Genomic DNA, 262 nt, shown 5'->3' on the forward strand with positions numbered 1-262 from the left:
GTATTAAATAGTCTAGGGAGGTAATAGGTCCTTATGAAAGTTTAGTATCGCAACAGCAAATCCGACCAAAGTTGGGGTATTTTTCAGACCCTTATCCCTACTTTAAAGTATTTTACATCTCTCCGTCAAACCAAGTAGTTGTCTGGACATGATTTGATTGAAATTTGATAGAAAATATTATTTGACGTTAAGTTGAAAAAATAATTATTTACATTTTACAATTTACTTTTTTTTTTTTTGGGGGGGGGGGGGGGGGGGGTGT

The sequence above is a fragment of the Solanum tuberosum genome, unplaced genomic scaffold, assembly GCF_000226075.1.
Source record: "Solanum tuberosum cultivar DM 1-3 516 R44 unplaced genomic scaffold, SolTub_3.0 scf00048, whole genome shotgun sequence".
NCBI classification, from domain to species: Eukaryota; Viridiplantae; Streptophyta; class Magnoliopsida; order Solanales; family Solanaceae; genus Solanum; species Solanum tuberosum.